At 33.9% G+C, this 12,400-nt stretch overlaps 1 protein-coding gene and 1 pseudogene across 20 annotated transcripts in view; one reads left to right on the top strand and one right to left on the bottom strand.

Moving 5' to 3' along the window:
• Window positions 1–12,400, top strand: part of FOXP2 (forkhead box P2) — a 603,320-nt gene that overhangs the window by 206,718 nt on the left and 384,202 nt on the right. The gene's annotated exons all lie outside the window — the stretch shown is intronic.
• LOC101149868 (large ribosomal subunit protein eL36-like) lies at window positions 3,518–3,835 on the bottom strand (annotated as a pseudogene).

Below are 12,400 nucleotides of genomic sequence, written 5' to 3' on the forward strand. Positions count from 1 at the left end.
AGGTGGAGATAAGTGAATCATGGGGCAGTTCCCCCATCCTGTTCTTGTGATAGTGAGTTCTCAGGAGATCTGGTGGCTGCATGGGGGGCTTCCCCCTTTACTAGGCACTCATTCTCTCTCCTACCACCCTGTCTTCAGAAGAAGTGCCTTCTGCCACTATTGTAAGTTTCCTGAGGCCTCCCCAGCCATGTGGAACTGTGAGTCAATTAAACCTGTTTCCTTTATAAATTACCCAGTTTGAGGTATTTCTTCATAGGAGCGTGAGAACAGACTCATACAAGATAATAAATGGTTTTGTTCTAAACTGCTAAGTTTGGGTGGTAATTTTTATGCACTCATAGATAATTAATACATTATATAATATTTCAACCCTAAAATTATATGCACAAATTTCAGCACTGCCCTTGACTTTGAGGGGAATATAAAGATTAACAGTCTATGAAATATGATGTCTCTCAGGCATATGTAATAGAAGAGATAGGTATGTATATTTACAAGATAGCCAAATGGAAAGAAAATGTGAAATGTTCAGATTCACCTGGAATACTGATTTCGCAACATGCAGAAGCTGCTTTTAATATCTTGCTCATTGATCATATTAATGTTGGAGAGCTGTGCTTACTCATGACTGCGTATGTCTGTGTGCTGGTCTGATACTCATTCTTTGTAGAAGAGCTGCTTGGAATAAATACCCATATGCTAACAGGATCTGTGCTTGTAATATCTCTTCTACTAATCTATCCTGATAGTTTTCTGCTATCTTTTAATGTCCTTTATGGAGGTGTAAATACTAGAGTCTCACGGAAGTATCTAGATATGTGTACACATATTTGGAGTGCTGTACTTTGAAGCATTGAGCTCACTAGAAAAATAATACATTTGGTTTCCAGAAAAGTGAATTGAAAAGTATGTATCAGCAAGTAATAGAACAACATTTAAAAAAAATTCTCAGCTGGGTGTGGTGGCTCACACCTGTAATCCCATCACTTTCAGAGGCTGAGGCAGGGGGATCACCTGAGGTCAGGAGTTAGAGACCAGCTTGACCAACATGGTGAAACTCCGTCTTTACTGAAAATACAAAAATCGGCTGGGCATGATGGTGGGTGCCTGTAATCCCAGCTACTCAGGAGGCTGAGGCAGGAGAATCACTTGAACCCGGGAGGCGGAGGTTGCAGTGAGCTGGGATTGTGCCACTGCATTCCAGCCTGGGCAACAGAAGGAGACACTGCCTCAAAATACATACATACATACATACATACATACATGCATATATACATACATACATGCATGCATATATGCATAAATACATGCACGCATATATGCATACACACATACATACATAAATTCTCATTAAACCATAATTCCAAATTTCATTCCTATTGATGTGATGATAGAATTTGGACAAATATAATGCACTATATTAAAAAAAGAGAAAACGAAAACTTGTTCATATTTTTTAAATCAGAGTTTATGTTTATAGTTTTAAATTTGTGGCTTGGAACTATCCGCTAGTAAAATTTTTGATATCATTATACAAAATAGAAAATATGGATTTTAACTGGCCTGCTTTTCAATTCAACTGAACATTAAGTACCCTTTTAATGGTCTTATTTGCTGGGAAGTGCACCATTACAATAATCTGCTTTTTACAGCCCATATCAAGTATGAACCAGCATCACTTATTACAAAGTTTGTGCTTTGGGAGACATTTTCATGGCATCTAACAGTACTACCCCACATTTCTTGGAATTAGTCTTTAATGATATCATTTTCCAAAATGAGTTGTTGCTCAAACTTACTGATTGTTTTGTGGTTAAAATCTAATCCAGCAGCTATATTTAAAATGTCATACAAATTTGTAAGGAAAGGTTCACTGAAACTACTGTTACATTAGTAATTGTATGAAAATGCTGTAGAAGAGATACCATGCAGCTTGAATGTTTTCGTTTTTCTCCCCTATATGATATCCAAGGGATGACTATGAAACCTCATTTTAAACTGTTGGCAATTTGAGTTTTTACTATTGTCTGCCAGAGAACAGAGGACTATTACTGTAGGTGTCATGTAAAATGAAGTTATAGTCTGAAGCCTCCTTTTAGCTGTCAGCCTTATTAAGGAGCTCTTCATGTGTTGAACCTGGCACCTGGTATTGTATAAGCAATGCATGTGAGAGCCTGGGGAGAGCTTTCTTTCTCTTTTCTGTGGCCTTTATTAGGCTTGGCTCACATTTTCACTGTTGCTTTGCCTTATTCCAACTTTTTAGCTGCACCTCACAGCACAGTAGGTCTAATTTAGATTGACTCCTTTGCCTGAAGACTGATTGAAACTTGTGTCTCGGAGTTGCTAATGCTCACTGAACCATTTTATTGAAGATAAAGTAAATAAAATAGATTGCCATATGAGAATTCTCTGAAATCAAATGGAATAATTTGCCAGGTTTAAGCCCATAAAGAAAGCAAAGCAGTGAAACAGAATACTTTTTATGTTCAGTATATTAAGGGGTAAATATTCTTGATATATTAGACCTAAAATATTTAGGTTTTTCAGTACAATTAAATGTTAAATATAATTCTCAACTGCCATGTTATTTTTGATATTAAACAATGGGTTCTCTCCAAGAGAGTAATATGAATAAAAACTTTTAGGACTACAATATTGTGATGATTTTTTTTTCTTTCTCTTTTTGTGACACTTAAGTGTATGAATCAGTAGTCTCAGATAATTTAATAAACAACACAAATGAATGGATTTGCCAGAGTACACTTTAGAATCCTAAGTTTGGAAAATAGCAGTAAACCTTAGCTTACCCAAAGATAATATTAATTTTGAGCATTTTATTCATTAATCAAGATTATGTGTTCACATAAGAACAACCTTTTCTGAAAAGTATCCTGTGGAGTTTTTTTTTTCTTTTTGAATAAGACTGTTAGGTTTATTCAAAGAATAATTACAATATATGTGTTTTACATATCATGTGAAATAATTAGGGGAAGGAAGAAAAATGTTAGAGTGACCTTAGCATCTTGAATCCTGTGAACTTACAATAGCATATAATGCTGCAATAACATATATTGACATATATGATTTGTGAAATACAAAGATCTGAGCCCTTGCATGAAGATATTTTGAACATCTGATGCAGAGAAATGAAGATCTCTTATATGATTGCTAGGTCAGATGAAAAGTAAACATTTATAGAGGACAGATCAGTAAAATAATTTTGTAAGAAAATTTCTGAACTTGCTGATTAAAGGCAGTATCTCTCTTCAACCTTATAAAGATTCTGTCACATTAATCTTTCTCTTATAATTTATCTTGTAGTTTCTCCAAATTTAAGATAATTTCTATCTGTGCCCCTCTTAAATGTGTATAGTTAATTTTTTAAAAATTTTGCTAAAACATTTCATTTGTTTCACAGGTGATGATTTATGCTTACTTTTTAGTTATATCCACTATATACATTTTTTTTTTCCTGTCAAGCTGCCCTTTATTTCAGGGAGAGGGCAGGGCAGGGGGCTCAGTCTTTCTTGGCAGCGACTTTCCTCATGGCGCCCAGAACCTTTCTCAGCTCCTCCTGCTTCCTCTTGGCGCGGATGTGTCCCCACCCTTTTCTCGATGAAACTTGAGGGCCCGTTTGTCCTTGGAGACCTTCAGTGACTCCATGGCGCGCAGCTCCTATGGGGCGAACCCACACACCTCTGAATCATGTCCCGCGCAAACTTGGTGTGCTTGGTCAGGCGCCCGTGGTGGCGGCTGTGCCTGGGCTTGCTCACGTTCTTGGTCACCTTGTGGCCGTTGTTGAGGCCCACTGTCATTAGGGGTAGCCCAGAGCCATGGCTGCTGCTCTTCAATGGCTGCCGTAGTGGAAGCACTATATGCATTTTTTGCCTCTAAGTGCCCAATAGTCCATCAGTTCGCACAACTATTAACTATTTTTTATAATGATTTCCACTAACCCTGTCACAGTTAGGCATAAAGGATACATTACATTCTCATAAGAACAATAAGCCATCTGAAAGAAGTCCTTGACACTTTTTTGCCTTTTAAAGTAACGTTGTCAGTTAAGAGCTGCTTTAGTTCTTGACCACAACTTTGACTATTTTTCCTCCATGGGATTCAGTCAGTTTCGAGGTTCAGTCCATTTCAGGGTTCGGGTTGTCTCCAAAAGTATGTGAGGCTGAATAAAAATAAACATGCTCCATGTTCCCTTGTGAGTGAACTGACAGAGAGGTTGTCACATTGCAGTTTTTCCTCTTATAGTGGGGCTGAAAGTATAATTAGTTACCCAATATTTTTAAAATAATGCTGTATTTTTAGTGTTCCAGTGCCGTTATATTGTATACTTATCTTCATTATTATATTCTATACTTATTTCCTTCTGATTGATCAGTAAGTGTTAAAGTCTATTCCTTTATCTAGAAGTACATCTTATTTGCTATGGACTCCAACCGTTTATTTCTTTTGAGATTTTGGTTTTGAGTGTGAACTTGCCCTCAGGAAATCGTGTGTCAGGAAAAGTTTTCTCAAAATGAGGAGAGCATTACATGGAAATCTGACAAAGCTTAGTTCCTTTAACAGTATATTCTAGACTTGTAGCAACATACCAAACTGCAGATCAGAGAACTTGTAGCAGAAGAGCTGCGTTTGTTAAGTCATTTCCTGTGCTCACCCTTGACTTCTCCTGTCTCTCTGTTCGCCACTTGTTTCTGCTTTGTCTTTATGCTTCATCCTCCTTTTCAAAATACTTCATTGTCTCCTTTATATTATTAGTATTAAGTAGTGTATGTTCTTTGATATTACTGTCTGGTCTCTCAGCACGCTGAGCTTCAAATAATAAAAACAATCATAGTAATAACAATAATAATACTATCCAACATGTTGTAATATCAGGTATTTTTCTCAGTTATCCACCAGCATTAGCTCACTTAATATTCACAATCTAATAGTTACATACTTGTGAGGTGGAAGGCAATGTAATCTTCATTTAACAGATGAAGGTGTGGTGCTCAGAAAAGTTAAATAATTTGCCCAGTGTTACCTGGTTACTGTGTGGTGGAATTAAGACTTGAACTAAGGCAGTTTAGCTTCAAATCTCTCCAGTAGTCTATTGCCCAGGACAATTGAACAACTTCTCTTCTCATGTGGTTTCACTGGTGGCCTGAAACACAGTATGTATTTAAGCATAAAAAGGTTTATGATGCAGTTCCACACCTGTATATTAAATTTTTGGAAGCCAACATAGTCAAAATCAGTTAACTTCTGAATTATGGAATGTATTTTAAATAAGTCACTTTACTTTCAAATAGAGGCACGTGGACTAAGGTATGAAAATATTAGTAAGAACTCATGAACCATACGTACAAAATTAGAAAGAATGACTTGTATTTAGTGTTTCAGTCAACTGAAAGGGATTGTTTCATATACTTTAAAATTTTAGTAGGCTAACATGCATTCTGAAACTTTATTTTTATTTTCACTATAGGTTTAATTATCTTACATAATTATAACAAAAATATACTAAAACTTAATTTTGCAATCTTAAAAATATACTGCTCAAGGTAAATAACTATACAATATATCATTCAAGATGCTTTTGTGAGTAAAAAGGATTCTGTTAGTATTTACCCCAAGCAATAGGTATATATTGGGACTGTCTTGGGTGAAGATGTATGGACACCCTACTTGAAGCAGAAGCTGTTAGTTGTCATTCCAACATCCTTTCTTCTCTTTTTTCTTTGCTAACAGAACCCTGATGTTATTAAGACATACTTTATTACTATACATAGCATATACTTCATGGGAAACTGATCCCATATCTAGTTCCAAGAGGTGGATCCTGACTAGGTAAAACCAATTATGATAATCCTATTCTTTTGCCAGTATGGCTTATTTATATTTTATTATTAATTTAATTTATGTTAAATAATGTTAAGTAACTTCTCTAAGGTTATATAAATAAATAAATTTAGTGTTTAATTTATTAAACATGAAGCCCTTTCTACCTCTTGATCAACTGAGATAGTAACTTTCTATTTAATATATTTTGATTTAGAATTTTTGTCACTTAAAGCTATAAATATTCTAACTAATATACTCATTTTAATCATTATTTGAGGAGTTGGACCCTCACCAGACTTTCACATTACAGGGATTTCTATTTGCATAATGCAGGGTGGGTTTAGGGAAGAGGATTGAGGAGTTTTAATAGGGAAAACAGGGATGGAAGTTTATCTCCCAAGAGTTCAGAAAGGTTATTAAAATGAATCAAAAAGTGGTTTCTTTGTCTTTTGTCTTCTGAAAATGATTTAAGGAAATCAAAGGATTACACAGTACTCATTTACACTTTCAGGTTGACATAGATATTCCTTGCAATTTCTGTGACATTTTCTTACAGGAAGGCTTATTCCAATTCTTCCAGCAGCTACCCTTACACACACTCACACACACACACATACACACACACACACACAACTTTACTTTTGGTGGGATTTTTGATAGGAAATGGAAAAGAGATTTAAGGTACTAGCTTTTTCTTATCTGAAGCTAGCTGCTTCTCTGGTTCTTATTGTTATACTTTAGGCAATTAGATATATAGATTCTATATTTCCTTACATCACAGATGACGATTCAATCTATATAACCATAGGAAAGGGAACTGGTTAAGTTAGAGTATATAAAACAATAGAATAACAAATAATATTTAGATAAATGAATAATGCAGGTGCGAAGCACTATTTAAATAATATATTTTGTCCTAAAATATGTATTTATTTATTGGAAAATTATTATTTGCAAAAATATCAGTGATTATTTCTGGGAGATAGAGGTATATAAAAGATTTTCATTTTCCTATTTATACATTTAATGATTTTCTATATTATTTCAACTTTGTTTATCAAACACTTTTTTTCCTGAAACAAGAAAAATTATTAAAATAAAATAGAAAAAGTTCTTATTCTCAACTGTTTGCAATTCTCTGAGTAGTACACTACTATAGGTATAATTAACCAGATGCCTCATTGCTCAAGCATTCTTAGTAATAACGATTTAATATATCTTTTCTTGTGTTTCTGCTCAGAATTTTAATACCTGTAAAGACAATGTTGTTGTGAATCACAACATCATTAGAAACTGGAATTTTCACCTGGAGAGTTTTTTTCATTGGTATCTGTACACTTTTCAAAACATGTAAATGTTAGCTACTAAATGGCTTATCTTTAAAAACTGTCTTTCATAAAATCTGAAAAGCACTCCTTTTCACTGTGAGAGATAATTTAGAATTAATCCTAAGACACAACTGACTAGGCCAAGTGTTTCTTAGCCCCATGAGACAATGAGATACAAATCCCCTTTTGCACAACCATGTTTTAACTCTCCCTTTACTAATATGAAAGGTAAACTTTTAGATATATATTTAAGATATATTATTTCAAAAATCAATATAATGTAAATGATTGATATGCTGAAATTAGAATTTATGTTCCCTATCTTAACGAAATAGTCATATAAATGCCCTACTTGCAGAATAACCTTAATTTTAACAGCCAAAAAGAGTGATACGTAGACCATCATTAGTGCTGTTTTTCAAAATGCTGAAAACCGGACAAGTGAGAAACAAAACAAATATTACTTTGATATAAGCATCATTGAACTCCTGGAAAGTTCATTCTATATTAAGAATATAAAAATACCTTTATTTCATACATAAAATAAGGTTGGGTCTAGTCACAAGTTTTTTAGTTTCACAAATATTTGGAGAAAGTCTTGAAAGATGCAATGACATTCCTCATTATTGGGGATGACTACCAAACATAACTCCTGTCCACACGTTAACAGTGTCTCAAATTGTTGTTACACTCAAAAATTCTCCCCATAATTTTCAAAACTCCTCTTAAATAGTGGTATGCCCCTCACTGAGGAGCTTTGGTTTTGGTACCGGGAGATCTAAGTTCTTCATCTCTGCTACCATCTGTAAAGTTGGACAAGTGTGTTTATCTCTCTGAAGTTCAGATCTGTGATTTATTGATGGAAAATGATATAAATGAAAAGGGCATTTTGCACTGGGTGTCTGTGATCTCTTTTAAGTGTAACATTTTGTAATTCTGTAAAATAAAGTCCCCTATCTTAGCAGCATAACTTGGAGGAATCCTCTAAGAATGTTTGTTTGGAAAGATTTAACTTTCTAAAATGATTCCCTTGCATCTCAAGAGCTGGTCAACATCTTAAACATGAGTATTTCCCCTGACTTCCAGAACTTGGCATTTGCATAAATTCTCTGTGGCTTTCTGCCATACTTTTTAGGCAGCTCATTGAAGGTAATTAAAATGGTAGAAGTATCACCCATCACTATATGACAACATTTGACAAGTTCAGCATTAGTGATTTGTATAAAAAGCAGAAGTGATTAATGATAAAAAGTGGAAGTAAATCTCTGAGGCTGTTGATTAGTAGAAGTCAACCCATAATTTACTCTTATTGAATTTTAACTTCTAGATTGTAATTATCATGATTACTTAACAATATTTATTGACTTCTGTCTTACATGTAATTCCATATTTTGATCTTTGTTAACTAATTCAAATGTTTTTTAGGAATCTCCAGGTTATAACAGTGGTTGGTAGAGCATGCACTCACACATGTGCAAATATGATTCATTCAGAGAAATTACCATATACACCTTTATAGCCACAGCATATGAACTTTTGATGGTAAAACCACTGGGTTTTATAAATTTATATATATATGTACAAATATTCATATATTAATGAAAACCTATTTGGAAGTTCCTAGTTGCTTCATACTTCTCAGTTTGAAAGCACTTTAAAAATATTAAATCATTTAATACTCAACAACCTTAAGAGGAGGTAATACTATCATTTATTCCATTTTAAAATAAAGAAACATAATTTGAAGTTAGTAAGAATAGAGACAGTATTTAAACTTAAGCAGTTTGGTTTCAGAATCTGTAATTTTAACCTATGAATTATTGTGGTGGACACACCGAAAGATAACTCTATAATGAGCCAAAGCTTTGTATAATTCCCTTCCACAGAGTGACGGTGGAACCTATGACTTGTTTCTAGCTAACGAATATGGCACAGATGATAGAATAATCATTCCATAAATATATGAGACTCCATCTTAGCAGACTGGAGCAAGTGATTATTCTGCTGGACTTGAATAAGCAAGCTGCCATGTTTTTGAGAAGGCTGGGAAATGGCCACATGGTAAGGAACTGTCAACAGCCTCTCAGGAGTTGAAAGGAGCCCCAGCCTAGAGCCAGAAAGAAAATGGAGATTTCGGTCCTACAAATCCAGGAATGAATTCTGCCGACAATCAAGTGAGCTTAGAAGGGGGTCCTGAGCTCAAGAAAAAGAACACAGCCTGGTTTATACTTTAACTGCAATCTTGTGAGAGCCCGAGCAGATGACTCAGCTAAGCTATGCCCAGACACCTGAGTCACAGAAATTGCAGGGTAATAAATGCATGTTCCATTATGCATCAAGTTAGTCATAATTTGTTACACAGCAATAGGTAGCTAATACAATTTTGAATAGTTGAAATAAAACCCCATATCACTTATTGTTAAATGAGTAATTGTCACAGATAACGTGGAACTTGAAATGATTTTTGAAGGATAAAATTGAGCTGTTTGGAATTTTGACAATGTGATTGTGAAAAATCCTACACATACAAAAAAAGGTATGATTGAAGGCAATGATATTTACATTTGGGAAATTTTAAGACATGTTTGGGAAATAAGAGATATTTATTAAAAAACTTATGATGTTTTAAAGGAAATCTTCACTTATAAAGTGAATTTGAAAGTCATTGAGTGATGTTAGTAGGAGGCTTGTTTGACCAAAGCACTGGAGCAGAGAATGACTTCACATCAAGCATTCATCTTTCATGCCCTCTAGTAACCATTTTCCTTACCTCTTTTCTTTGTAGATCATTTTTAAACCTTTGTTTCCTAGTTAATCTCTTTTAGAACCAGAGTTTTACTCCTTCTGTGTTCTTAATCTGCTCACCGTTTTCTATTTGTTTTCTGCCTTAGAAATATGAAACTAGAGGTTTTAAAAAATCTTACTGATAATATACTTTTAATCTCAACTTTTGGGGCAAGTTAACTCATTTCTTTACAGTTTAGTTATTGGTTAGTTGTGAACTTTGTGACTCATTGTGATGAATAATTTGTAAAATAAGTTAATTTTAAACAAAGTATATAAAAGTAGAACATTGACTATATGAACTGATGCTCTAAGAATGAAACATGAGATGTTTTATTCTCTTATTTATTATTTCACATTTTATGGCTGCAGGCTTTATACCTTTATGAAATATTTCATAATTTTTAAGTATATTGATGAGAATAAGTATGGCAAATACTTAACAGAAGGAATTCAAATGCAATTATAATTATATAACATATAGTACATTGTAGTCTATGTAATAACAAATATGTACGTGGATTTATTTGAAATATTTTAAAGTTCTTACTATAGGATTATTTGCTTGTGATATTACAAGTGACCTAGTATTTGTGGCCACAGAAAGTAGCCTTTAGCAAACAAAATAAACACTCTAGCTTCTAAAGGTCTTTAATTAATATGGGTTTCCAAGTTTTACATCTTAAACTCCAGTGGCTAATCACATGAAGAATGGTAAATAAGTGTGAGGAGGCTCAATGCTAGACTCCTAGCATTGAGCAATGCAGAATAAATAAAATGTGTTAATAAAAAATTATATCATTCATTTTTATCCTTCATTTTTATATTGTTAAAATAGACGCTGGGCATGGTGACTCATGCCTGTAATTCCAACACTTTGGGAGGCTGAGGTGGGCAGATCACTTGAGGGCAGGAGTTCAACACCAGCCTGGCCAACGTGACAAAATTATCTCTGCTAAAAATACAAACATTAGCCAGAAGTGGTGGTGCGTGCCTGTAGTCCCAGCTACTCGGGAGGCTGAGACATGAGAATTGCTTGAACCTAGGATATGGAGGTTGCAGTGAGCCAAGATCGCGCAACTGCACTCCAGCCTAGGTGACAGAGTGAGACTCTGTCTCAAAAAAAAAAAAAAAAAAAAATAGAGTGTGCATGTGAAAATTTCATAAATTGAAGTTAAGATGATTTCTTTCTCTATAATCCATGTTCTCTTAATGATACTTTGTCTTTACTGTTAATAGTTAACTATTTCCCACATGTTCTCCTTTGCACATCCACAAAAATGGTTTGAAATGTTTCTGAAACAACTTTAAAGGCATTTAAGAATAGAATAGAACATTTAAGAACAGAAAGCAATTCTGTGTGCTGAAAAGACATTAACTATACAAATAGTAAGCTAGATATCTCATATATTTTGTCATTAAATATTTTATAAAATTTTTACTATGCTGTATTATTCTAGATATTTTTAAAAGATTGTCATTTTTGTGATTAATATAAGAATGAAAAAATACAATATGCTTGACCTCATTTGACTTTCTGATATTGAATCATTTAAAAGGTTTGTAAGATGTTTAATTACCAAAAGGTATGATCATTATTCATCTCATCATTTGATATTTAACGTCAACTGAATTGCCTCCCTGGAGTGCTCTGTGTTTCACAGATCAATAGATTTACCAAGAACTTGAAGGAGAGCTTTAAACGTTCATTGAAAAGAAGGAAAAATATATCCCTCTTGTAAAATGACTTACATATTCATTTCATCAGCTTCATAATTATTTTATTTACTTCTATGAATAAGTCTCCTTATAACAGTAGTTTTCGAGTATTACATCTCCTTTAAGTAAATTAAATTATAGTGTTAATCAGCTTTGTTTTACTCAAATGCACTGAAAATTCTGTAGCAGAAATACAGAGGTAGATTTCTTGAATAAATTCTGCTTTGGAGAGCTATCTTAAATGACTATTTAAAATATGATTTTCAATATTCAGTACAACCCCTGTAAAATTATTCTTATAAAACCATTATTTTATATTCCATCCAGTCCTTATACATTTATGAGGAAATTGTACGGTAAGAAGTTTAGAACGGGAAGAGGAATTGTTCCTTCTTTCCCACCAGCTCCTTGGATGCTCCCTAGTTCTGATGTAATATCATTGAAATGCAGTTAATGAAAACACTTAAAGTTTACTGTGTTTGCTCTGTGCCAGGTTTTCTAATCACTTTACACATATTAACTCATTTAATATTTCACCAGCCTTACAATATAGGTACTGCTGTTCCCATTTTTGCAGTTATGTAACTTGCCCAAGGTCACATAGCTAATAAATAGAAGAACCAGACTTGGGCCCTTGTAAGTGGGTCTTAACCACTTATAAATACTGTCCCTTGGGCACAAGGGGAGAGTCATAAAAAAAGCAATTGGGCTTTTTATTTTTTATACTTTAG

This window comes from Gorilla gorilla, chromosome 6 (genome assembly GCF_029281585.2).
Source record: "Gorilla gorilla gorilla isolate KB3781 chromosome 6, NHGRI_mGorGor1-v2.1_pri, whole genome shotgun sequence".
NCBI lineage: Eukaryota > Metazoa > Chordata > Mammalia > Primates > Hominidae > Gorilla > Gorilla gorilla.